This window comes from Fukomys damarensis, unplaced genomic scaffold (genome assembly GCF_012274545.1).
Source record: "Fukomys damarensis isolate Sample0158 unplaced genomic scaffold, DMR_v1.0_HiC HiC_scaffold_35, whole genome shotgun sequence".
In the NCBI taxonomy this organism is placed as follows: Eukaryota; Metazoa; Chordata; class Mammalia; order Rodentia; family Bathyergidae; genus Fukomys; species Fukomys damarensis.
Window position 1 is genome coordinate 11320567 of NW_022900947.1, and position 25915 is coordinate 11346481.

The following is a 25915-nucleotide window of genomic DNA, read 5'->3' on the forward strand; positions in this document are numbered from 1 at the left end:
CCAATTTAGTGAGGAAAATTATCACCAAGCCCTGTTGCTCTGCCCTCATATGGCTGCACTGGTACAGTACAGAGAGCCAGCAACAGGTGAAGGGAACAGGTGATTACTGGGCTTATGATTACTACGTGTTTATGCTTATTTATAGACACAGGTGCACAAATACACACATGCACGCAACCACATTTAACTCACTAGAAAGTTAATTCCACAAGGGCAAAATTTTTTGCCTGTTTGGTTCGCTATCCCTGTTCACGTGACAAGAAGACAGGGAATATTTGTGAAATGAATGCATGAATCTATGCAGTTCAACAGAGATGTGATAAATACCCATCTGGCTTTATGACAAGGCAGGCAAGTTTCAGAAAAGTTAAAGGGTAGACAAGCTGGGATTCAATTGCAGGTGGGTCTTGATTCAGCAGCCAGTGCCTCTCAGGGTACCATGTGGGCCTCTCATACGGACTGGAATGAGTGCACAGGGACTTGAAATCACATTCTACAAAGCCTCAGTGAGGAAGTGAAGCATTTTTTGATGGCAGGAACGCCTGTAGCACACCACGGTCAGCCCTTTCTGCTTCTGGGGCCTCTGCTCTCCGGCAGTGAGGCAGTGAGATGAAGGGATCAGACCAAGGGCCAATAATTACACCTAGGCCACCACTCCATCCTCCCACTCATGGGAAGGTAAAGACTTTCCTCGCTCATCACCACAGCCTTCCGACTGAGGTGGGACAGGGACACAGGTATCCTCAACAGCACTCCACACAGCTCCTCCCACAGACTGAAGCTGGGGCGCATGATAGAGGCTCCTCTCCTTGTCTTCTCTTCACTAGGTCACCTCCAAAGTCCCTCACAGTTATTGTTGTTTATAAATTCATCGTTGCTTTTATCTTGCTCTGTGTATTGCATAAGAGATAATGCACTGTGAGCAGTAAAAGCCTTTAGTCTCCCCTGAAAGCAGTAGCATAAAAACCAGGAGCCTTTAGACTCTGGTTTATGGAATCCTCTATTAAGGCTCCCTTCCTCATAGGAAAAAAGAATTAACTACAAATCATCCAAATACCGTTACCAAAAGATGTCCTTTTCTAGGACGAAGGCAATATCTATCAAAAAGATCACATTTCAGAAATAAGCTAAAAAGTTGGGGCAGATTTTAAAGCACAGGCCTCATGAATCAGCTCACAGTCAACATTTTCTTGACTGACACATCCAGGGAAGATTGCCATGAAACAAGACAACACGTTGAAAATAACATTATCTAAGCAGCCTCACGTCTGGATTTTGGCAGAGCTAGAAGAATATAAGGTAAGAGCGTTGAGGGTTTTTCGTTTGTTTCTTTGTTAATGTTAGCCTCATGGCTGGGTGTTGGGCTTTTCATGGTTTCAGAAGAGTAAGAGAGAAGATTTTATATTGATTTTTTACAAGTTTACTTTTTAATGACACAAGTAACCTTCAGTATCTCATAAAATATTCCACCAATGCCGTAAAAGTATAAAGCTCACATCTCCGGCTGAGAAATTCTAACATTTGCTGCTCTACCTGGGGTCATTGGTCATAGACACAGAAATCAACCCTCATTAATTTCGGTAGGAAGGGAAGGTGATAGGGGAGTGTGGGATACTCAAGGCGGGTCCTGTTGGCTGAAGACCCAGGTTCAGGAAGCACTAAAGGAATCATAGCCCCAATCCTGCTTTGTCAGCACAAGCCCTGGGCCCCGCCCAACCCCATCCCTCACACACTGCCAAGCTCAGTTTCCCTGGCTATCCTGTGGCCAGCATAGTTGCTATGAGTCAATGTCTGACCCTCTCCATCCCCTTGCACCATGGTCTCATGACACAAAGTCTTAGGCAGGAGCTTCTGATTAGTCCTACTAAAGTTCTGGCCCAGAGTCCAGATTTTACAGGGTGGAAATAGAAAATGTCTGCCCGCTTCCTGAGCCTCTTCTCAAAAAGGAAAAAATTGGGAGTTGGGCAACCAAAATGGCAGTTACAAATCTGTCTGCTAAATAAAATGTGCAAATGAAGGACAAAGTGAATATTTTATGTTGGTAAAATAACTCAATAAGAAATAACTATAACTTATTAGTCACTTGCTTTTAGGCAATCCACCATCTGAAATTTATAATATAAAATATTCCCACTACCTAATTTAATTCCTTATAATACCCCTAATGGGATAGTATCATGTTAGGACTAAGAAAAGAGTAACCCACTGAGAGTCCAGTAAACTCTTGAGCCATAATTCAAAAGGAAAGCCTTTTGTAAAACCAATCCTAGGTCCCTCACTGTTAACCTTCCCTGTCTCTCTGTAAGCATTGCTACTCTAGCCTGGCTCTTTGTTAGCCAGGTGTAGGATGGGTGTTGGTTTTGGCATTTTCTTTCAGTCAACATTCAGTGAGTGCTTACATATAGGCCAGCATCGTACACACCACAGAACAGATAGGACAGATGCACATGCCAATCATGGACTACAATGAAATACAAACAAGGGACGAATACAAGTCATATCCTGAAAATTCTTTGAGAAATCTTTCGTGCTTAACCTGTATTCTCACTACTTAGCACAGTAACTGGGCAATCATAGCTTTAAAGTAAACTTGTAAAGGATAGGCAAGAATAACTACCCCTTCTCAAGTACTTCCAATGAGAATGTCCTCTTGCAATTCTCTATATACTGTCTGCATTTGTACCATGCCTTGGATCACAAGTATGAGGCATACCCAGGACACAAACCCCAGCAGATCGCTCCTTATTTAGAAGGAGGGCTCCACCTTGAGGTGTCCACCAAGTACAAGCTTGTTGTTGCAGTCTGGGCTTCACACTGGCATCTCTCAACTCAAGTATGAAGAAAAATTCCCTTTCAACAATTGTTAAGAGAGAAGAGACTTCTCTTTCAGAATTTCCCAGCAAAACTCTGCCTCCACACACACACACACACACACACACACACACACACACACACACACACACCGACCTTTTGCATCTGACTGGCAGGAACTGATCACATTCCCATTTCTAAATTGCTTCCCACTGCCGAAGTGCGAGTGAAGGCATGATCGATCAGCACTGACCAAAGTAGCCTGTCCCATCAGACCCAGAAAAGTGTCAAGAAGGGTGGTACATAATGTTTGATGGGGCCAGAGCCTATTGCTGAGGTCAGTTCAGCTTCCCCCAGAATATGCAGGCTCTTGGGAGACAGGTAGATACCTGAAGTAAATGGAGGATGGGTACTGGTGACGTATGGTGGGTAGGAGTATATACAATGTGTATACACTGGACAGAGGGATGACTTGCATCCCTGTGGGGCAGGGCAGGACCGTGCAAGATTTTGTCAAGCTACTCAGAAAGGTGAATAATTTCAAACATGAATTTCTAGAATTTTTCCATTTATTTTTTGAAACTAAGGTTGACTATTATTAACTAAAACTGAAAAATGGGCAGGTGGATGCTCTATATCCACTACAAACCCTGTTTTACCAGGACTTCCCAAACTCTCAAGATGAAATCCGAGTGCCTTGGCAAGGAACAAAGCACCCTCCTTTCCTGGCTCACCTCCAGCTGCAAGTCTGCCACTGTCCTTGTCCCCTGGAACCATTCCCACCTCTCAGGAGCATGACTCAGTTCACCTCCCTACATTTGGAGAAGCCATTTTGTGCCTCACAAACTTTTCAACACTGGGGAAGGACAGCTGCTTTCCTCAACTCTGCCACCCACCGCACTCCCTGGTGAGATCCCCAGCATCCCCATCCCAGGGACCCCCATGGGACTGTGCCCGGAAGCCCCCTCCCAAGCCTGCAGCAGAACCTTCCTGTCCATTCCTGCATAACTAGGCACAGCCCCTGCAAGGCAGGCAGAGCCATCTTTGAATAAAAGAAGAAAACGGAAGTGAATGAGACCTAGTGCATGTATTCTCTCTCAATTACCTGAGCCTTTTCTTCCCTACCCTTAACACAGTTGAAATTACATATTCATTAACATAATCATTCTGTGTCTATTTTGCCTTTAAAAAATATGTTTTTCGGGGTCAAGAGGCCATGTCTCTTGTTCACCCCAGCACCTAATACAGGATCCAAATATTTAGTAAATATCCCTTCAATGAATTTAATGTAAGGTTGCCTAAAACAGCATATACTGTTTTTTCTATCATATCTATTTCCTTCACTGAGGAAAAAATATTGCATATAGGAACAAAGAAGAAATCTAGGCTTTATTCCAGGCATCTTTTCAAGACTTTGATTGCTGGAAAGAGGAAAAAACGCAGTCACATGATTTTGTATTTAGAATATTAATTTTCCTTAGGTCATGCAGAAACAGCGATACTTTCCTTAATGAAATGCTCTTGTACTAATTTCTATTTGTATGCAAAAGACATCATGGGTTTAACACATGGAACAATCTCCCCATCCCTTGCATACCCCTATCTGCCTAGCAAGGAAAGTAGAAGGCTTCTGATTTATTACACATAAACAAAATGAATAAGATAACATTTTATTAGTTAGAAACCATTATAAAAACAGCAATAAAACGAGGCAGTACAAGTGGAAGGCACTCTTATCAATAAATCACGGAAAGTTTAAGACCCTGGTGCATGTTGTAATAATAAAAAAGATAATTAAACGGATCAAATTGCAGAACTGTATCATTTGATCAAGATGCATCCTAAAACCAATAGGAAACATCAGGGCAGTGATTGTCTGTGAACCTATAACCTTTTTGGAAAGAAAAGAAGTTTGAGACTCAAGTTTTTTGAGAAAATGTGAGAAGAATCCATTTTTAGCTTGTGTGGTGTTTGAAACATACAAATCCAGCCCCCCCGCAAAGATGTCTTTCCTTTCAAATCAGTATCTTTTAAAGTCTTACTTCTGATGGTGAGCAGTAAATGGCTTTCTGAAATTAGCCACGTCCATCCTGTCAATTATGGCTGATATCGTAACACACAATAGTGGAGGAGAAAGACAATTTCATGACCTTTTTCCTTGAATCTTGGTTTTTCTCCTCTTGACTGAAAATCTTCATTTCATCCTAGAAAATCCTTATGACACACTGCAAACACTTTCGATACAAAAGCATCGCAGGGAAACAGAGACCTGGGAGGTTTTTTATTTCCCAGAGAGCCGTAGTCAGTCTTTAGAAAGTAAATCCTATACTCTGCCCTCCCCCACCAACTCCCTCCAGGTCAACCGCTCCCCTCCCCCACCCTGGTCAGTTTAATATGAGTCACTGCCTGGGCTTTGTTGTAGGGAATAACATTTTCTCCTGGGAGTCAGTTCATGCAAAACACTCCCCGCTGAGAGAGTGGAAATTTACCCAGAAGACATTCTCCCAGCAAGCAAGACCCCGGAGGAAACCTGATCAGAATGTTTAAAGACTTCCCCTAGCTCCTTCTCCTAACTCCTCCAAAATATTTCAGAGAACAAAATATAATCAACCACGTATTTAAGGCTTATAGCACCTGGTGACAACAGTCGGTGAGATAAGGTCTAATTTAGAAAGAAAACTGAAAACGAGTACATTAATTCTGATATTTTGTCTGCCACTCTTTCGCCTACAGTGATTTCTGCCTTGTCCTCTCCCTCCGCAGTTTGGTTTATAGTGTTTCTGTATCCTTTAGTTGATCAATGCATGAACTTTTTTTTAAACAACTGCCACATACTCAATAAGTTACATTAAACCAAACAGCTATTATTTTAAAGCATTTTTATAAACTCAAATGTATTTTCTGTAGCAAAAGTGACATCGATTTACCACTAAAATAATCCATGTGATCAAAAATAGTATAAATCACAAGAAAGCTCAGTTGGGACTTCTTTGTAAAAAGTTTTGAAGCAACCTCATCTTGTAATACATACACTTACACTTACAATGTGACAATATAATTATTGCAATGTAATTATTGTAGTGTAATCAATGTGATGTACACAATAGGCAATAAATATGTACACACACACATATATACCTATACATATATACACATTGTTTTCTTTTTTAAATGTTTTACCAGTATATTGTGCTCACTTTGGCCACACATATACTAAATATGCTTGCAATACATAGTAATTACATTCGTCGTGGGGAGCTGATATACATACATCTCATGTCTTCTAGATGTATTCTTTAAAAGCTAATGCTAATTACCATAGAAGACACGGAAATGAGGGAGCCCAGTTGGATATTTTGGGTCTCTCTCATCCGCTTACCACATGGATGCTCCGTGTTAGAAGGGTGAACCATCTCACCCAAGGCAGTGCCCACTTCGAAGAGGGCCTGCACAGAGCTAGCCAGAACCAGCTGACCAGAAAAGATATCAGAGGGCATCTGCTGATGACCAAGCAGCAGAACTCTGATGGCCCTGGCCAGGCACTGTGCCCTGTTTTTGTCTTTATTGAGAATGCTCTAATCTAGCTTTTCAAAAGTGCACTTATAATACACTTTACTAAATAGTACATAGAGCTGCACAATGTAGGCCTATATAAAAACCCTGTTAAAAATTTCAAAGTTTGCAAACTGGAAGAATAACTGAGTGGTTCATTTAATTTATTTTAATCAGTTATATCAGGAAAATGCAATTCTATTGAAGGGAAACCTTTGCAGAAGCAGAGAGCAATTATGTTTTGCGTGCAGAGTACTCTTTTTTAAAAAGACCATGTGTGCAGCATTAAAAAAAGCTTAGTAATGTCAATCATCTTGATTTCAAATTCCTTCAGTGCAGTCCTCAAACAGTGCACAAATTACAGAAAGCTAAAGCTATTTCTCTCAAGATTCTGTGCAGCTGTTTTCTGCAATTCTCAAACATTCTTGATATAAATGTATTTCCAAAGGTATCCGTTTTTAGAAGTAAAAATTAAGAGCAGTAATGATCTTAACCTTAATCTAAGTAGACATTCTCACATTGTATCTGAAGGAGAATGACTCGCCAAAGAGGTGGCTTGAGTGAGCTAAACTGTCACTGAATTTAGGTCACAGGATCTCCCCCACTCATTAACATCACACCATGCAAAACAAGTAGCTGAAAATTTGCAAAGTAGATGGTAACCACGCCAAATGGTGGCCTCTTTCAAGGAGACATGTTTATGTGTTGAAGGTGTTAGTGAGAGGTGGGTATGAAATTTTGTAACAAGCAGCACACTTCCAAAGACAAATCTAAAATGCTAACCCCACGGAGAGCAGCATAAGGCGCTCCCCCCCCCCCCCCCCCCAGCAGCACACTTCCAAAGACAAATCTAAAATGCTAACCCCACGGAGAGCAGCATAAGGCGCCCCCCCCCCCCCGCCCAGCTTTGGATGGCATTACATAAGGTCAATATATTTTACAGGTTAAAAAAAAATCATGTAAGTAAATCATCTTTGAGTTCAATACTGAGTAGAAATCTCTTAAGATATAGCAACATACAACCCTTCCAGGTATGATTAACAAAGACTCTTGATTAAAAATGAGACTACAGATGGCTTGTGACAGGTAAATCTCTCCAGTACATTGTGTGACTTCTTATACATATTCTTAGATTTTTGGACATATTCCGTTCTTTGGAATGGGAACTTGTGTACATTTCATTATTACTAGAAATTCAACCAGCAGGTTGAAACTTTGAACAAATACTTAAGTCTCCTGGAAGAAATGAATCACCTGAAAGTACAGTGTCGGTTTCATAACACAGGCAACCCCTAGCTTAGAAATGTGATGCATTCCAAAAGTGCACTGGAAAGCTGGTAGCTTAGTATTCAGAATGCATTCTCCAACAGAAACAGATTCATGCGTTATGACTGGTTCTTAAATTAGAAAAAAAAGCCTAGTTAACTCATAATGAGCCAGAAGAAAGTGTTAAAACTAAAGTAGCACTGTTGTAAATGCATCATTTGACCCTTTTTGATGGTGTAATTGCAGAGAAATGCATTTTAGTCTTTAGGTTGGACTACAGAGAATAGATCTCCCATCCTGATCCCTCGAAGCAGTGACAAGTTACTGAGCATCAGGCAGGCACAGCAAATACTCCTGGATATTAAGCATTTGTTAACTCTTGGCAAATCTGATGGTAGAAAGAAAGGGATTTTTTGTTGTTATTCATAACCCATCATTTTGAATTAGGTAGAAAAATTCTTGTCTATCTGACCAGTCCTTATGACTTTGGGCCATTTAATTTCTCTGTGCCCCAGAGGTCGTTGTGAAAATTAGGATTCTTTTTCTGCAGTAGGTATTTGCTCTTAGTCTTGTCCAGTCTCTATTCCTCTTTAAGATGTCCTCTGATTTTAATCAGAGAATACTATTTTTTCACCCAACTTTTTTCTCTATGCTGGGAGTGGTGCTCCACCCCCAACCCACAGGTAGAGCACATAACCTGAGCTTGCTAGGCAGAGATGGCTTCAGGGATGACTTCAGAGTGACTATTTCTAGGGTGGACCACCTACCTGAGCAGGTCCTGGAAGAGGTTACCTAGGGATTTTTTCCCTGGAACTCTAGAACAGAAGGTCTTTGATCCGCAGAGTCTGAATCTGGAAAGACATGGCTTAAGGAGCACCTCATAGGCAGAATCGTTCCACTATCTCAATGGTGCTCAGTAACATGCAGAGCACATTTGGAAGTGTCTGGAGACACTGCTGGTTGCCAAAGCTCTGGGAGTACTGCACTTTCCTTCTGATGGTCAGGGCCCAAGGAGGCTCGGCAGAACAACAAAACAACGGTCTCCACAAGAACAAAATAATATTCCATCACACGGCATCAATAGTACTGAGGTCCAGAAACCTTGCTCTAACTACGTGGTTTTATCTAACATCTAAGAAGCAAAGCTAAAGAAAAAGGAAAGATTGACTGCTGATGATACTGGTTGTATCTTAGATCAATTCAGTCCCTACTTGATTTTTCTGTATACCTAAAAGAACGATAACTGATGATATTAGTATGAGACATAACACCTGACACACAATAAGCACTGGTGCTATTCCTTCAAGGAAAAGACCCAGGTTTAGGGGGGCCCAGAACCACAAATGCCCAAGAATCAGATGCTATCTTCAAAAGTTACATGAGGTAGAAAGATCACAAGTTTAAGCCCAGCATGGGCAATTTATCAAGACCCTGTTTCAAAATAAAAAATAAAAACAATGAGCTAGTAATATAGCTTAGTGTGAAGGACCTGTGTTCAATCCCTAGTGCTGCAAAAAACAAACAAAAAAAATCCTACATATTTTTCATACAACAGCACACATCTGTGCCCTTTGCTGTGCACCTAATGCATTCTACATTTTTTTATCTGTGCCAAAGGGAACACAGATTCAGAAAACTGTGCCATTTGTGTCCAAATTTACAATTTTCCCTGATTGAAATTATTGAGAAGTCTATGCATATTATAGACTGGAAAAGACAAAAAAGAAAAGGGTACAAGATTTTTACAAAATCAGAGTTTTTTCTTTTAAGACTACCAATTTGCTCATGAAACCCAGAATGACAATTTATTAAAATTACTTCATAAAATAATATCTAGAAGTAAAAACAGTTATCTCATTTATATTCCATATTTTTTTCTCTTTGCTTCTAGTGTTTTAGATTATATCATGGAAGAGGGTGGTATCCTAAACTTTTTAACAAGATAGGTTAAAGATCTTTTTCTTTGTTTTTAATGTTGCCAACTCCTCCAAATATGATTTAAACCTGTATTTGGCCGTCTGAGTTGGCCATTTGACCAACTCAGAATAACTACCACATTTCTTGATTTTACAATTATTAAGCTGTAAGGGCAGGGGTTTCACAGAATTTCTACTCTCTGTACAGTTTGTGCATTTTATTTTCCATGCAATATGAATATATTATACTAAGATATATTATATAAATGAGACCATTATTCAAAATGAGAATCCTCTCTACTAACAGCATCACTATTTGTAGCATATAAGACTGAATAAATGTCTCCCATGAGTGACTAAATGCAAAATAAAAAGTAACCACTCAACATTAATAGTTTAAAAAATGCTATTAAATATAATGGCTTCTTGACATTCAAGTAGCACTATGTTTTAAGTGATCTTCATTTTTTAAGAACTACTTTATTTTCATTTTAAATATTGATGGCAAATCAAGTTTTGCAGAGCAGGGCACCATTGGAGGAAGCTCTCCTATGAAAATAAATTACCTGGGACTCTGACGTTCCAAGGCGCTATTTTTTTAAATTTTGTTTTTGTTGGGTTTGTTTTTGTTTTCTCCTGTGGCTATGCGATAAATTTATGTAAATGAAAAACTTTAAATACTGAAAGAACAATTTTATTTCTCAAGATTTTCCTCAGACTTCACTAATATTTACTTCCGGCCATTTCTATACCTTCCTGCTTGACCTTCAGGGGAAGCTCTGATATCATCGAGTGTGGGAGAAGTTCAAGCCTGCCTGGGCCAGGTGTACCACACTTCTGTCTCCTGAGCTAACTCGGAGACCTTGCTAAGGCTGAGCTAACTCGCTTAATTACGTAGATGCTGGATCCAACAGGCTAAACCTCCATCCGTACTCCAGGACTCCTTCTCCTCGCCCAAGAAAAATCACTCCACCATGCTTCCAATAAGGCATCAACAAAAGTTAAATGTTCCTCCCATGCTCCTCCTCCATGGTTGTCCCTATATAAGCCTGTTCATTTCCTGAATAAAGCGGAAGCATTCCAGAGACCTCCCCTGAGTCTACCTGGTGATTCCGAGCCTTACCCTCCCAGCCCAAGCTCCTGAACCTTGTTCCGCTCACGGATGACAACAATCTAGGACTTGTGAAGAACAAGGTAGCCCATAGGTCCATCATACAATATGAGGCACGTGAGAGGGGTGAAACAGAGGAAGAAAGAGAATGACATGAAGCCTTTATAGGTCACAGGGATCCAAGATCACCACTCGAGTCAAGCTCCAAAGGAAAAGATAGCTTCAGAGAGGCGGTAGGTGGGGCCAGAACTGAAGTTAGCCTAGAATTATGTGGAAGACACCTTCCAGGTTTGTCTCTTCTCCTACTCCAATTCATCAGGTTAGAAATAAACTCCTAGGAATAGTGTGTTTGAAGTTGCCCTTCTCTAGATTGCAAGAAAATACATGATCAGCCAAGACTTGGGGTAAGCACTGATATGAACATAGCTCCAGAATGAACAGCAGGGTGAGTTGACTATAGACTGATGTTGAAACAAACATCTCAATCCCTGCATGCTAGTCCTCGGCACTCTGAGGGCAGGGTCTGTGTCTGTCTCATTCCCCCCAGCAGAGTAGTACACAATGCCCAGTTCCTAGGAGGGTACCTGGCACATGGCAGATACACAACCTATCAACCACTAACTGAAGAAAGATAAAATGAAACCAATACACCTGCTTGAGAAGCTTTTTTGGATTTTCCTTACTCCAAAGAAAGAAAGGGAGAAATATAGCCCCATGAATCTAAAAAAAATGCCTCCTTATGATTTGAGCCTAGCAATAAAAATTTGCAGATATCTATCCAGTCAACAATCTGTCCTTTCTATACACCACTTGATGTCATTATTGGGAAAAATTAAAAACACAAAGACACTTGCCAGGTTAAGTAGTGATACCTTGGTTCACAAACTCAATTCTCTCCATGATTCTAGTTGCAAAAATAAGAATAGAACTGAATCAAATTTTCCCCCATAAGGTTAACATTGAACCTAACTATTGAATTGACTCACTTCTCATCCAACTTGGTTTGCAATCAGAATTGTGGAAAGAATCAAGTTCATGAACAGAGGTACCACTGTATTCCAGCCATGTTCAGAAAGAATACCAAAGTAATCCCTTAGCACCTCTAAAAAGCTGCACCCTCCAGCTGGGGATATTTCCATCTTGTTGTGGTCAAAATTTCATCCTCAGCTCACTGAACAGCTCATATTTTATATTATGTAACAGGAAAGATAATTACTAAGCCACAAAACTCCACAGAGAATAGACTCCATTGTCTGGAATGAGAGCAGAGCTCTATAAATGAAGATTTCGGAATCAGAATTACCAAAGCCTGAACTCCAGTAAGACATCAACCCCAACTGAACCATACTGTCCTCTTTTGTAAGTTCTTGGCCCATTGGATTATGAAGACAAAGCAGATTGATGCACATGTGATACATGTCCGCAGCTAATGGTAAATAGTAGCAACTATTATTGTTTAAGGCTCCTTTACTTGCTGTGATACAGAAAGCAAGAAATGATTTAAGGGCCCAAAAGTGAACGTTGAACTGTCTTTGGAATGTGGGAAAGTGAAAGACCTGAAAAGGAGACTGAATTTAGATCTCCTTACAGAATATATGATCCTGGGCAAGTCACTTTATTTCTCAGAAGCAAGTTGCCTCTTTCTGTAAGATATGATTAATCATGAGCTCCTAGGAGGAATTCCGTAAACCCTAAAGCACCAGTCAAACAGTACCAGTGTCATCATTACAGTCAACAAAGTCACTCAGGGTCACACTACCAATGGGAATAACACTGACTTGCAAAACCATGGTGTGGCTGTGAACATTTGGGAAGCAGGATCTGAGGATTTGAAACATTGACATTCTGGAACTGGAGAGACAGTGACCATTTTCTAAAAATTTAGGCTTTTCTGGCAATTAGGAAGCAAAAACAAAACAAAAACAAAAGCAGAATTAAATTGTAACCAATTGAGATGCTGTCAGTCTCAGGAGGATGTGGTGGGGAAAGATTAACTTGTTTATAGTATATTATGTGCAGAATTATTTACTTAGAGGCAGCCATCACCATCTTTGGCTTCAAAAGAAGCTTTTTCTACGATTCCAAAGTATTTGTTTCCATGCACAGGTTTAAGAAAGTCACACCTCAAAAGACAAGAGAACAAAGCTCCAAGAGCAAAAGAATTCATTGCAAGGACCTTTAAACCATCACACTGAAACGTGGTGTAGGGGAAAGCAGGCTCTGTGTAAACACAGAGTGCATCAAAGGCCACCTCTGGGTTTGTTAGGATACCTTCTTCGGAGATGTCAATATTGCCAGGTTCCCAAGAATCCACACATCACTATTCACAAACCAATCTGCTCCAGTTCTGACAGATACTGACATTCCTTAGCAAACCAGTGTGAGATGTGGGGTACTTTGCAGGGGATGAATGACAAGTTGGGAGGAGCTGGTAGTCTACTGCGGAGGCAGTTGAGGACCATAAAGCCTAAGCCAGTCATTAATCTCCAGGAAAAGCCCAGGGCCAAGGTCAGGATTGCTGTTATAAACTAAAGATGAAAAGAAAAAAAAATAGAAGAACGCAAGTAGGTCTTTTTTATTGGTGATACAGTTTCAATTGGCACATATTGAGCATTTCTAGAGATTTAATTAAGCAATCAGATTGCTTGAGTGGTCTCAATATTCAGTGCCTTTTATAGAGTTCTTTAATGACTATGCATAGAATTATTCTGGATACTTTATGGACCATAGCAAGTGAAGCTTTATGTCTTCCAAGAATACAGTGAACTTTTCTCCCACAGCTTTAGCTGAAACAAAAGCAGTGGTTGTTGTTATTGTTGTTGTTTTTGTTGTTGCTTTGGAGTAGAGAAATTTTAAAGTCATGTCTGAGAGTTATAGTTCAAGAATTTGAGGAAATATAATTTATTTAAACCAAAAAGTATTTGACTCATTTGTACATGAGTCATTCCAATGAAATTCCAGTGATTCACTACAATGAATATACCAGTGTCTAATAAAACAAGGAGAGACCCAGCACTTTCAATACTGTGTGCATTCATTCATTTATTCTCTAGGTCACATAATCAGTATTTTTAGAATCACAAATAGAGCAGTAAACAGGACCTATAAAATCCATGTCCAGTGGAGAATAGCACAACACTGATTAAAAAGACTGGGATCTTGAGTGATTTACATGACCTCCATGGTCCTCAGTCTCTTCATCTTTAAAATGGAGTTAAAATAATTCTCTCCTCATAGGCTGTTGTGAAGATTAAGTAGAACAATATATAGAGAACAATGGCCAGCATGTAATATAAAGCGTACAAGTGTTAGCTGTCATTACTGCATCCTTGGGTATTACAATACAATATGCAAGGGAACATACCAACAAACAAGATGTTCGTAAACAGTGATAAGTGGAATCAAAGATAAAATAAAATAAAACAATGTAATACAATCAGAGTTGGGATGAGTTTATCAGGAAGTTTTTTTCTGAGGAGTAGCATTTTCCTTAGCCTTGAATATTAGAGTCACTCATGATGCAAATTGGACAAGACACATGCCAGAGAGAAGGATATTAAATGGGATCTCTATAACATGTTTATGAATATGTCTAGCCCTGCATGTACAACTGTGGGACTGGTAAAAGTTTAGATATGAACATTCCTAACTAATACGGACCTGGATTTTATTTTAAATATAATAAAACCATTGCAGTAGGCAAATGCAGCAGAAGTCCAATAATCACTTTTGTGCTTTAAAACTGGCTCCAGGGGCTGAGAAAAATACACTGAGGGTGAGAAAAGGAGAGAGAGGGAGAAGACTACTAGTTCAACCAGTCCAAACTTGTAGACTGTGTGACAATGGTCGGATCAATCCGTGTCACGTCGACTAACTGAACTCATCTTTGCTGAGTGCCTAATGTGTATGAGGTCCTGCACCGTATGGTGTCTTAGGCTATTTAAGCTGCTATAAATAATACTATGAGCTTGTGGCTTATGAAGAGCAACATTTATTTCTACAGTTCTGGAAGCTGATTCATATCTGGTAAGGAATGACTTATAGACAACACCTCTGGTTGTACCTTCACATGATGAAGAAGTAAGGCAGCTCTCTGGGATTTCTTTTATAAGGGAACTAACTCCATTTAAATGAGGTCTCCCCCCTCATGATTCAGTCACCTCCCAGAAGATCCCAGCTCTTAATACCATCATCCTGGAGGTTAAGATTTGAACATATGAACTGACAGGGGCACAAATATTCAGACTATAGCAACGGAAAAAAAAATAAAGATAAATAAAATGGGCTCCTAAACTAGAAGGACTTAGATCCACTGGGGACCCTGAGAAAGAAAAGTAATAAATAGTGTACAAGTCCTGTCAATATAGTTCCCCAGGATTTTCTAAGGATTCGTAACAGAAAATAGTCAAATTTACTTCAGGGAGAAAAGGTCAAGGAAGACTTCAGCAAGGAAATGAGGCTAGAGAGGAACCTTGAAATGCAAACAAGTAGAGATAGCAATTTTCATCCAGAGTTCACAGAGAACAGGGAAATGGAGGCGTGACCCCACCTGGTGAGTTGGGAACTGCAGGTTGATGAGTATAGCGGAGAGACAGGTTACCTGAACGGAATGACAAAGACTCACCTGGTGAGGTGGGAGCAGGCTGGATCTAGAAGAATCTCGAATATGTCACCAAGTGTATTCTCCATCCTGTCATGCTTGCCAGATTCTCTGGGAGCTAATGAAAGGAACTGTGTTTAGAAAGATAGTTCTTGGCAATCTGCATGATGGGTTAGAATGGCGATATCTGGTTGGAGGAGTTAAAAAGGGTAAATTAAAGTCACGACTTTAAGACAGTAGAGATGGGGAAGGAGAAATGGAAATAGAATAGAGAAAGGTGAAGGGAAGATAATTAGTAAACATAATCACCCGCTGGATTTGTGAGGGATTTCATCATGTCTACACAGTTAATAAATGGATGGATGGGTGGATGGATGGATGGATGGTTGCCTCCAAGCTTTATCATTTGGTTGATTGGCTATCATTATGGTCATCCGATCCCGCAGTTATTGACCTTGTCCTTGGCACTGTGTGAGGCAGCTGGACTCTGCCCAAGACCATAATCTGCACTGACTATGGTGCCTCCAGGCAGCCACTTCCCTGGGACTTAGAGCACATGTTGTCTATGGTCTCAAAGGGGGGCTAGATCTCAGGATGGCTATTGACTTAACCCCCATACTTACCATTCTTGGTAAGAAATGAGAATATTGTTATCATTGTCACTGGATGGCTTTACTTCACTTTATGAATGGTTCCAGTTTTGTCTATCAGTATGAAGACATCAATGGGATCTAGAGTCAACACAACACAGCATTAAACATCCAAAGACTCATTTTTGGTTCCAGCTATGCCATTAAGTAACTGGCAAAGTCAGTCTTCTCACTCACACACCTACTAGGCTTGGCACTTTGTATGTGCTTCACTAAAACAAAGGGAAGGCATGCAATGAGAGGCTTTCAAATTTCTCCTTGAGCAGCTGATTCCTCACTATGTTCCAGAGGCACCAGTGAAGTCCCCCAAGCTGTATTGGTGGGTCCCTAGTACTTCCGCACCGGTTTATCTTCTTACCTCCAAGACAACCTGGGGCCCTCAGGTAAAGAGTTTGAGTCCCCAGAACCACAGTGTTTCCATACACTTTCCAGGACAAATCTCAGGCTGGCCGAGCTACACACCATTTACAAAGAGCTTCACAAACCACTTTCACTGAATACACTGGCACTTGGAGCAGAAGAAGATCAAAAGCGAGAAGTGATTACATTTTCAAACTCTTAACACCCCAGAGCAAGGACGGTGCAGAAAGTTCAGCAGCCAACATGTTCTGAAGGAACAAGAGGAGTCTGAGAGCTTCAAGTCAGCCTGGGAGCCAGAGCTGTAAAACTGCTTATACAAGCCTACTTATCTGCTCTTGTTTCACACCAATGTAAGAATGAACATTACTTTTTATCATTACCATGCAAATGGCATGAGAGAATATGCTTAGATAAATAAATAAAATTGTAACAAATTATGTTGATAACATACAAAGTCTAGAAAAAAGTTGATGAGGGCGGCATTTTTTACATTTTAAAAACCTTTCATTTATCATATAAGTAATATATGCTCCTGATAAAAAAAGATCAAAGATCAAAATTTTTAAAAATACTCATAATTGCTGTTCACATTTGAGGGCATACAACCTTGTCTTTTTGCAAACTGTGAATGTTTTAACTAAAATTAGACAGTATTGTATATTCTTTTTAATCTGCTATTTTATTCAACAAGGTCTGATCATTAGTTCAGATCAAAGCTTACATGTAGCAGCATTGTTTCTTGGTTTTTGTTTCAATAGAAGTGTGGTTTTTCCATCTATTTAATACATGATCACTGCCATGTATTTAAATAATCACCTATTGTTGGAAATAACAGTTATACCCAGTTTTTCCTGGTTGATATGAAGGAGCCTGCAGTACAATTTTTGCCTTCCTTAAGGACCTGCTGGATCAAAGGGTATGCAAGTTTTAAGAATTTTCAATATATGGAGCCCAAAATGTTGTAACAACCACTTCTTCACCGTCAGTATATGAAAGTGTACATTTTCTGTCATCCTCTGAAAAGCTGAGTATTATCACTTTATTTTTCAAACAATTACTGCAGCTCTGTAACACTCATATGGGACCTCGTAAAGGAGTCCAGTTTTCAGAGGTTCTCGGTGGCTGAGAAATATTCTGTATGCAAGACCCTACACTGAGGCCCTATCCTGCTCATTAGGAGACATTGAGCACCGAGGACTTAGTAAGCCTCCCCTAGGGACTGAGTGGAAACAAAAGCAAATTAGACATAATTCTTGCTTTGGAGAGGCAGACAATAAACAGTCACTGGGCTATCTACAGAACTGCTGTTAGCAGAGTGAGCAGGTTGTGGCCATAACATAAAGAAATTTTCTGGCCAAGCAAAAAGTTTACATTTTACCCTGGAGGTGATGGATCTCTTAGAGGGTCGTAGGCAACTGTTACCCTCCCCAGCTCCTCTGACTCCTTACCTGACATCTATTCTAAGGCCAGCCTCAACATCTGCCTGTGGCCTCCTGTGGGGCTCACCTGGCTCTACATCTGCCCACCCGGACTCTCTCTATGACCCACACTCTGTGTCCAGACACTCTGTGTCTCTATGACCCAACTTCTGTGTCCAGTTTTTAGGTCTGCAGAGTCATGACCACAGACTGAGCATACAAAGCCAATCTGAATTCCTGGCTTCATCTGATCAACCAGTTAAGCCCAGATGTGTTACATTAATTAGTTTATTCATTCCTTCAAAACTTGTTTACCTACCACATACTCTTTGCCAATACTGGATAGTACAAAACTGGATAAAATACAGTCTTTTCCTGTAAGATGCTTGTTATCCTTATGAGGCCCTTCAAGTACCATAATAAAACACCACAGACTAGGTGGCCTAAACAACAGAAAATTATTGGGCAGGGGATTTAGCTTAGTGGTTCTGCCACCTGCCTCGCAAGTGCAAGGCTCCCAGTTGGGTCTCTGGTACCACAAAAAAAAAAAGAAAAGAAAATTCTTATCTCACAGCTCTGGGAGTTAGAAGTCCAAGGCCTTGAGTTGTAGATGAGTGTCTTCACTGTGTCCACAGGTGACACTTTCTCTGTGCCCGCAGTACTGATTCTCTTCCTGTGCCTTTAAGAATATCTGTCCTATTGGATTAGGGACTGCCCCCCTCCCCGTGACCTCACTTAACCTTAATTACTTGCCCAAAGGCCCTCTCTCTAAAGCCAATCACACCGGCTTCAATATGAAGCCTTAATCAAGTTGGGAGGCAAGGAGTGTGGGGATAACACAATTCAGGCCACTTAAGTAAAAGTGATGAATATGCATAGATAACTTCCATGTAATAGAACAAATATCAGAAAGGTATTGTTATTTCTGCAGGTGGCACTGATCTTTCCAGATGATCTTAAAAGAAGAGAGAGTGTTATTCATGTGGACTTGGTAGATCCGGGAAATCCAGGAAGAGAGAAGAGTTTTGTAAAACACAGACATGAAAGAGCACTCTCTGTCAGGTGGACAGAAAGTCGTTCCGAGCATCCGAGATGCAGCAAGAGTGGCTTGGAGCATGGTAGAGATGAGAGCCATGCTGAGTCCTCACAGGAGCCCCTCTCCCTCTCGGTCACAGACTTAACCCCCATGCTATCATCTCTGTGCCTTTCCTGATGCAAACGTCACTGTCCTAGGTCTCAGTCCTTGATTAGATTACTTGATATAATATTTCAAAATATTTTGCATAGCACGTTATAGTTTACAAAATCTACTTGCCACATCATTTGGCACAACTGCTCCATGGAGTTATCTATCTAAACATGGTATATCATATGTGTGAGACCTATATATGGTATATTCCGTATATATGGAGCATTATACATACATGGGACTGAATATATGGTATATTATCATATCTTATTTGTATGATGAGACTGAGACCCTAATGATAACAATAGTTGACAGAGCTGTCCAAAAATCAACAGAAAAAACTCAGAGTGGGAGTGTTGAGGCTGGAAAGATACTTTCTCAGCCTAGAAGGTCTGTCAAAGCCCTTCGGATCATGCCCTGGCCTTACAAAGGGCCAATCCAGAGTAAAGTCTTTGCCAAAAGGAGTAAATTAAAGCACTGTCAATTTAGGAAATACCAGGTTAGGCTTTTCTGTGGTGTTAACTTACTGGCCCAAAGTAGACCACATAAAAATTTACCTGCAGCCTAGCCGATTACCCAGAATCCTTCACTGGACCTTTGCCAGTGTTGCCAAGGCAACAGCTCTCACCACTATGGTGATTTTTAGTTTCAGTCACAAACTTCACGTTGACTTGGCTGAAAAATCTGATGCAGCAAAACTTTCAGTCATCAGAGTGCATGAAGAATATGTTCTCTATTTTTGACAAATCCGAGAATTCAGTCCTTTGAAAATTTTGTTCACCATTTTGGATCAAAATGTCTCTAAAATTCTTCTTTCCTATCTATGCTTTCCTCACACAATCCATGGAGCACAATTGCAATTTTTCCAGGTAACTCAGGGGTGTCAGAGTGCCTTTTCCAAACCACAATCTTGATTCCTAAATAAGGTTCAAATTCTTGCAGTTTGGGAAAGTTGTGTTCACATCAATCTCTCTTTCCAGTCTCATATGTTTTCAGTCTCTCCACATACGCTCTACTCCAGCAATGTGGAATTAATCATGACTTTTGGAACATTCACAGAACACATTATGCTTTTTTATTTCTGGGTATTTGTACACAAGGTACTGCTTCATTTGCTTCTGAATTTAGAAAAATTCTTCTTCAGCCTTGATTCTGGAGCTAAACAACCACCTACAAAATCTTTCAGAAGCTCCTCCCACCATGATCCCAGAGCATTTTCTCTATAATGTTATTACAAGTATTTGTGTGCTTGACTTCCTCATCTTATATATGCACATCAGTGTCTAGTTAACAGCCCCGGACTAAAGCACATGCTAAATACATAGTTAACATCATTAGCAAGTACTGAACTATCATTCAAAAGTCCTGCTGCTTGCTGTTTACCATGTGTCCAACACTATGATAGAAACCTTGCATGTGCTGCTTACTTGACTTTCATAACAAACCAGTAAGTTCAGAACCCAAAATCAAACTCACCTTTCCTATTCCCAAAATCCAGCCTTCTCCACTGTACTGACTGGTACTGTATATCTGAACAAATAAATGTGCTAAAGTAAAAGCATCATGGTTAGTAATCAATCCAGGAATAATTTGTAGCATCAATGTCATGCAGCAGTTGAATAACAAAAGGTCAGACTAGGCTGAAGGAAGCCAAGACCAAGGGTTTGACTAGGTAGAAAGGTTTGAGAAGAAATCAAAAGTCCAAAAGGTAACACATAGGGTCAAAGGAGGATGCTGAGTTTAGAAAAGTGAAGCAAATCTAACGAATACAGTCTGAAGTAAGAATCACATAGCCCAGTGTTTCTAAGGCTAGGAAAACAATGTGGAAAATTTTTAAAAGTCACGTCACTTCTAGTCAACAATTTTTTCTTCAACCAGGCATGACAGCACATGCCTGTAATCCCAGCTACTCACTCAGGAGGCTGAGGCCGGAAGATGAAAAGTTCAAGCCCACCCCGGGCAACATAGCAAAACACCATCTCAAAATAAAAAATAATAATAACAGAAAAAGGACATGGATGTAGCTCAAGACTCTCTGGATTTAATCTCTGATACTACCAAACAAACAAACAAACAAAAGCAAAAAAAAGGCTTTCTCTCCTACTGAATCTCATGACCTTCTGGTCATTTCATCACTCTTGATAGTGATCTATGTACAAGAAGCATTCTGTACTGACTTAATCTCCATTTGCAAGAAAAACAATTACATGTGCATAGTGGGAAATGGTAGTTGCTATTGGACTTTGTGTGGACATTATCACAGGAATGAACTGACTGGCTCAATTCCAGGGTGGGGGAGAGTCTGGAAAACGATTTCCAGATGTTAATATTGGTAAGGGAATCTGGAAAGTTATATTTTTATGTAAGATCTTCTAAATTTTAAATATCAGAGCCTTAGAAAAAATGTTTAAAATGTTATGTGGGACACAGCTAAGTCTTTAACTTTATTGGGTTTATGCATCAGTTAGAGAACCGGTTAAAACAGATTCTAGGGCCCCCCCTGCAAGAGATTCTGATTCAGGAGGTCTTTAATGAGAGTTGAAAATGTGTGTACTTTGCAAGCTCCCAGATAAAATAATATTGCTGGCCCATTCGGAATAGTACTTGGCTAGACTCCAAGTACTTCTCTAGGACAGGGTGCTTCAAAATAAGACAGGGGTAAGATATGGGGCCTCCCAAAAGAGTTTCTAGCCTCAGACTAGGAAGATTTCAAGAAGTCAAAAGGTGCCCAAAGAATATATTGGAAATCAGAGAGAGAGAGAGAGAGAGAGAGAGAGAGAGAGAGAGAGAGAGAGAGGAAATGAGATGGAAGACGAGAGAGCTAAAGAGCTGACATAAATTGACTTAGAGAAGGACAGACCAAGAGGTGATTCAGTGACAATCTTCAAGCACAAGAAGGGAGTAAGGGAGGGAGTCTGGGAGGTTGGTGAGCAGCTGATCTCAGTTTCCACTGTGGCTCAGCTGATATGACGTGAGCTTTCAGGACAGTAGGAGGGTGAAGCATAGAAAGAACTCCAGCACCTGCCAGCTCTGAAGATGGCCAGGTCCATCCAGATCTTTCAGAGAGTAAAATCAGACAAATGAGACCTTGGCACCTTAGCAGACCCATCTCTCTACCAATGTCTCTCAAAGTGCAAGACTAAGGCTACTGCCAGTAAAGAAGTTTGGGGTGCCTTGTAGACTGAAGTCAGTGATATTGTGGTCACCAAAGAGTTGAGAGTTTTCTTTTTATTTCAAGTGCCTTTCATTACTTGGGTGTGTCAATGAGAAAGTCTCTCTGAGGTGCGGATTTCCCCAACTCTAACTCTTACCGATCCCTCTTTCAGCAGAAATGGAAACCTTAACTGTAAGTGCCGAGCACACAAGAGGATTTACGAGCACTGATTGTCCCTGTGTTGTTTCATGGTACTTGTTTTTATGGTTTTTTCATGTGGCAGGTGATAGTGATATTCCATTTATTGTAGCAATAGAAAATTTCCTTTTAAATAGATAAATCTAGGCAGGCAGAATCTACACAATTCTACAGTAATTCGAGGCACAGGAAACTAACAGGTGATGGTCATGAGAAAAGTTACGCAGATGGAAGATGAAAGGATGACCTTTCAGAAGCAGTGATGGGGTCTAAGCTAGGTAAGAAGACTGAATTCACATTAAAAAAAAAAAAAAAAAAAAAACACCGTCAGTTCTTGGTGAATGTAGGGGTGGAGCTAGCACAAGGGATGAGCTTGCAGGGAAAGAGGAAGTGGGAGCTACAGAATTCTGTCACCTAAGTCTGCAGCCCTCTTCGCTCCAGCCCACAGCCTGGTCCACTCCAGGCTGTGCCACTTGTATTTTGAATGGCAAGAGCCAGTCACCCTCCAGCACCCTGGCCATTTCTCTGTGGGAACATCTCTGTCTCCATGGATAAAAGTGAGACCTGAATTCAGGCTACACCTTAAGCACAAAACAAAGTACTTCACACAAACATACCTCAGGAAACTAAGAGGACTTAAAACAGAAAGTACAAATGATAGGAAACCATATTTTTTTGCTACTTTTCAAAATTCCTTGTTGTTAATGTTTTGATGACTGAAAAGCACTAGCAATTTCTCTCATTAACTTTATCCCATTTGGGACAAAGAGGGCAAAAAACATAGCTTAAACATGTTTTGTTTTTCCTGAATTGATTCACATGCACAAACTATGATCTAGCCGTGGCCTAAGTTGTACAATCTTTGTACTGTAGGTTTATTTCTTTCAAGCATCATAGAGACTCTCATTAAGGAGGCAATGACACTTTATAATTAGGACATCCAGTTTCAGCAGAAATAACCTTTGATGATGTTGTTTAGAGAGAAGTAGGTGTATCTGAGGGCTTATGTTGTTTAGAAGATGTACATTTTCTTTGAAATTTGATTCAAACCATTGTATAGTTTACTAATTCATCTTTCAGATATGACTAAAGATGATCTTCAACCCAAGGTGTTTTCAAATAACCACCAATTCCTAAAGAATATGGCCGAAATAGCAAATTTTTGCTCTAAATAGATTAGGAATATTTGGTCAATGCCAATGTCAACTTTTCAAACTGAGATTATTAACAAACCTTCAAGACCAGTTCAATAAAAAGTGTATTTGCAATCAGCCTGACAGAGACATTACAGAAATGCATGGCTTCTAACCTCTTGTAATACAAACCTATAACATCTATCACGTTGCTTAAAAAGATCACTCAGGAAGGTTATGCTTGCTTCTACAAACAATAGTTGTATGAAGGTGCTCATCCCGGTAAATTAAAGATTGCTGCCTCTCTCCTACTTTCCACACTGAACAGAATACTCCAGGCACCTATTAATAGCATCGTTAGTTTCAAGGAGGCAGCTACTTGGAATTTGGATCTTAATGTACAGAAATAGATATTCATCTACTCTCCCAGCAATGCAACAATCTTAATGGAATAATCTTTTCAAAATGAAAACTCTACCCTCATAAAGTCCTCCTTTTCTGTTGAAATAAGAATAGAGATACAACAAAGTCAAGGTTCTTCATTTACACGAATGATCTCACCACCTCACCAGAAAAGTATATTTAAACCCACGAATTATTTGTTGGAAATTCTAATGTTAAACTACCTGCAGAACACATCTAGCTGCAGATAATACCAACTGATAGACATTTAAACTTTTTTTACTGAAAATGGAACTTATAAATATTTATTTTAAAGGGTCAACAGTGTAAGCTTTCTGTTGCTTATGCAAGTTTAATACTACTGTGGAAAAATAGCTGAAGCTAAAGAGAATTGGGATATTTAAACCCATAATATGTTAGGATTGGGAGCTGAATTTTAGAATAGCAGACTTTGTTTTCATGTCCCAGAAGCCAGTCTTGTAGTAAACTAAACTGTCCTTGGGAACCATGTGTTTGCATGTGTGGGGGCGAGGGTGTATGTGTGTTAATGAGACAACTCTCTTCTGGTATCTGAAAAGCATCTTTGGAAGGAATGCTGAAACACGCTCCTTGTGGGACAGAATTAGAAGGTGAATCATGTCCCCCAGAATTCTACAGAAGGCAGCCCATTCTGGTGGTGATTGTGGTCCAAGAGACAGGATGGGGATAACACTTAATGCTTACAAAGTTCAGAAGTAACCACCCTGCCTCTATGCATGCACCTTTTCAATGACACTGAATTTTCCCTGAGAAAAGCTAGAACACTTGGCACCTATGTCCTTGAAACTTCTCTTTCCTGTTCGCAACACTCTTGTCAAGTCAAAGGGGCATTCTAAGGGGGCAGGGACGGTATCAGAATGTCTGGATAAGTGTTATCTGAAGAATGCCGGGACCAGGAAAACTTGCGTTGTGTGCAGGAGCCTCCTTCCTACATGTGTGCTAAGTCAGCCATTCCTTCAAACACTGGTCACAGGATGGAACAAGCAGAGCTACAAAAGCCCCTTCCCTGCAGTACCCCGGAGAGGTGAGTTACTCATCTAAGCAGCTGACACTAAACGTACTGGGTGACACCCTTGCCAGGCACATGTCTCCTGTTCACACAGAGCTGGGCTGGCAGTGCTGTACACTGGGAGGTGCTGCCTGTAAAGTTGCACTAGGAAGTACTGTCGGATCTATACACACTTCTTGTAGAACCTCCCTCACTAGTAAGTTGCAACTTACTAGTACTGTACTAGTAACTGTACTTCCCTGTTGGTGCCTGTTAGACTTTAAAAGCCCTCACAGTGCTTTCTTCAGTCTTGAAATCCCCAGCACACCTGAGTTATGGATGAAACAAAGACCTTGCAGAATTTCCTACAAAGCGAAAGATTTATTTCCTCAAACTTTGAATCTGGGCTGACCTTGAGACTTGCACGTACGTGTCTCAGACCAGCATTCAGCTAGCTCTGAGTCCAAGCTGCAGAGTGTTTTCCTCTTGTATTTGTTCCTCTTGCTCCTAGATCCCTGCTACTAAGACATGAGCGAGTTCAAACCAGACTCCTGGGAGGCGAGGAACCACAAAGAGGACCAGTGACCCTTTCCACTTGAGACCATCCTAGACCAACCAACGCCTCAGCTTCTCTTCCACTGACCACAGACACAGCATTGATCCCAGCCAGGATCAGTCTAACCTAGCCCAGTTCTGCAGAAACACCCGGCCAATTGATCCTCAAGCTATAAGTGATGGTTTTTGTCCTAAATCAATTAGATTTGGATGATTGCTTATGGAAGATGCCTCATCATGAATTCAAAGCTTTAAAGGAGTCACCATTTCAGTTTCATATGGGGCAGATGGATGGATTTGGGTTGTTGAACTTCGGAAGAAAAGGGGTGAAGCCCTGAAACTCAAAGCAGTGGAACCGCCTTTCTACAAGCAGGCCATATGCCTTACACTGGGACAGTGAACTACAGCAGCGGCTGACTCGAAGGAGACTTTGTTCCAATGGACCAGCATCATGGGGAGGAGTGATAATGACAGTAAGATTCAGAAGAAGAGAGGAGCTACAGGAAGTTGATTCTTCTTGCTTTGGGGTGGAGGTAGGATAGGCACCCTCTACAGGTTCCTAAGTCTCCCAGT

General features: G+C 40.5%; 2 long non-coding RNA genes across 2 annotated transcripts; one reads left to right on the forward strand and one right to left on the reverse strand.

Annotated features, from left to right (window-relative positions):
* Nucleotides 1–964: 964 nt before the first annotated feature.
* On the forward strand, nt 965–25682 carry LOC117284252. The gene is made up of 2 exons (XR_004515342.1): nt 965–1299; nt 25299–25682. It is a non-coding gene; the product is annotated as an uncharacterized LOC117284252 (long non-coding RNA).
* On the reverse strand, nt 15287–19456 carry LOC104874695. Its single transcript, XR_783848.1, has 3 exons — nt 19431–19456; nt 15880–15987; nt 15287–15374 (listed from the first exon to the last, which is right to left on the reverse strand). It is a non-coding gene; the product is annotated as an uncharacterized LOC104874695 (long non-coding RNA).
* Nucleotides 25683–25915: the final 233 nt, after the last annotated feature.